We start from the raw sequence: 2,500 nt of genomic DNA on the forward strand, positions 1-2,500 counted from the left end.
ACAAAAACTTCTTTAATTTGCACACATAGTGTTTCGATTCGGAACTCAAGTTACATCCAGGCGGAGGATCCATATAAACTTCTTCTTCTAAATCACCATGTAAAAAAGCATTTTTGACATCAAATTGGTGTAATGGCCAATCCAAGTTTGCAGCAAGTGATATCAGGATTCGTACAGTATTGATTTTTGCTACTGGAGCAAACGTCTCCTGATAATCCACTCCATATCTCTGAGTATACCCTTTTGCCACCAATCGAGCTTTGTACCGTTCGATCGATCCATCTGCCTTCAACTTTATGGTATAAATCCATCTACAACCCACAGTTCGTTTGCCACTTGGGAGAGGAACAAGTTTCCATGTGGAATTCTTTTGAAGAGCTTGCATCTCATCATTCATAGCTTGTTTCCAGTTTGGATCCATCAAAGCCTCTTCTACACTGCTTGGTGTAGACAAAGAATCTAGTTGTTTGATCAACATGGCATGTGGTGCGGACAATCTATGAGTGGAAACATGGTTGCTAATCGGGTACTTCACTTTAGCTTTGGGATCCACTTCATATTGAATCTTTGGGATACCACGATTCTTACGAACAGGTAATTGGTATGGTTGTAGATGTATCTCATTAGATGGATCGTCTGAAAACAAATCAGTTAAATATAAATCTTCAACATCAATGTTCTGGGATATTACTTGGGTTGTAGGTTCAGAAGACACCTCAGAAGATAATTGGTTAAATGGTACAGAAACTTCAGAAACGGGCATCAATACATCATTCTTCTCCCCCTAAATGGGTGACTGAGTTATGGGTGAGGAGACCAACCGTGACCGGTCATCAAGACTGTCGTGCGTAGTTTCTGGAGTGGTATCTGACGAGTTGGTTAGTGCATCCTGAACTGTCGGATGACATAACGACTCCAAAGTAACGAAACCTTCCAGGTCGAACCGATCATCAACAGTATCTGGACTCGCCAGTGCCTGAACTCCCCCCAAAAAATACATTTCTTCTTCTCCAAAAACCACATCCATAGTGATGTAGAGCTTCTGAGTAGGGGATGATAGCAGCGATACCCTTTTTGATGTTGGGCATAGCCAATAAACACGCACTTGAGTGCTCGAGGCTCCAACTTGTTGCGCTGATGTGTATAAAGATGAACGAAAGTTACACATCCAAAAACTCGTGGCTCCAAATTGGGAGTGAAATGAAGGGCACAAAACTGACGAAGGGCTTGTAATGGTGTTTGGAAGTTCAAGACACTAGAGGGAACCCGATTAATAAGATACGCAGCAGAACACACTGCTTCTCCCTAAAAAGAACGAGGCATTTGAGCATCAAACAATGAAGCTCGAACCACTTCTAACAAATGACGATTTTTGCGCTCTGCTACCCCATTTTGCTGAGGAGTATATGGACATGTTCGTTGATGTTCAATTCCATGAGCTTCTAAAAACTGACAAAGATCATGATTCACAAATTCACCCCCATTATCAGAACGAAGGATCTTCATTTTTGCATGAAACTAAGTGTCTACCATCTTGTAAAACTGTTGAAATGTGGTACACACCTCCCCCTTGGTTTTTAAGAGAGAAATCCAAGTCATACGTGTGCAATCATCAATAAAGGTAACAAACCAACGAGCACCAGAAGAAGTAGAAATTGGAGCAGGACCCCAAACATCAGAATGAACAATTGCAAAAGGCACCGTACTTTTATTCATACTCAAAGGGAAGGAAACTCGATGGCTTTTTGCCAGTTCACAAACATCACACTTAAAATTAAAATCTGAAAGTTTACTAAACCATGAAGGAAACAACTTTTTAAGATATCCAAAGGAGGCATGACCCAACCGTCTATGCCACAACCAAATAAAATTCTGATTTTTCTCGGTCGGATCTCCACTAGTCTTGAAGGCTTGAGAAATCCGAGTCTCACCACTTGTTGCCAAATCCAGAAAATACAGCTTGCCCCTTCTAGTACCATAACCAATTATCTTCCTTGTGAGGATGTCCTGAAAAATACAACAATTTGGCCAAAACGTTACAGTACAAAAAAGAGCATGAGTAATTTGCGCAACAGATAGCAAATTAAAATCCAATGACGGCACAACAAGTACTGAATCCAGGTGCAACGAATCTGTAAGGGATAAAGAACCCTCTCCAACAACAAGAGAGGAACTACCATTTGCATTGGATACTACCGACTGTGAAGATGGAGACAAAGATGTGATTTTATTCGAATCACATGTCATATGATCAGAGGCGCCTGAATCAATAATCCAGACATTACTGGTGGGTGAGGTGGAAGAAACATTCAATGCATAACCAGTTGTACCTGATGTAGCCATGGACGCAGATGCAGAAGTATGTTCATTTGATTTGTTGCCACTTACAGGGGAGGTCTCTGGAGTAGCAGAGGCTTGGAGTGCCTTATGACCATTTCTTTTATTCTTAGAATGATCCCACCAAGATGGAAAGCCAACTAATTCATAACAATGTTCACGA

The sequence above is a fragment of the Prunus dulcis genome, chromosome 1 (assembly GCF_902201215.1).
Source record: "Prunus dulcis chromosome 1, ALMONDv2, whole genome shotgun sequence".
Taxonomy (NCBI): Eukaryota; Viridiplantae; Streptophyta; class Magnoliopsida; order Rosales; family Rosaceae; genus Prunus; species Prunus dulcis.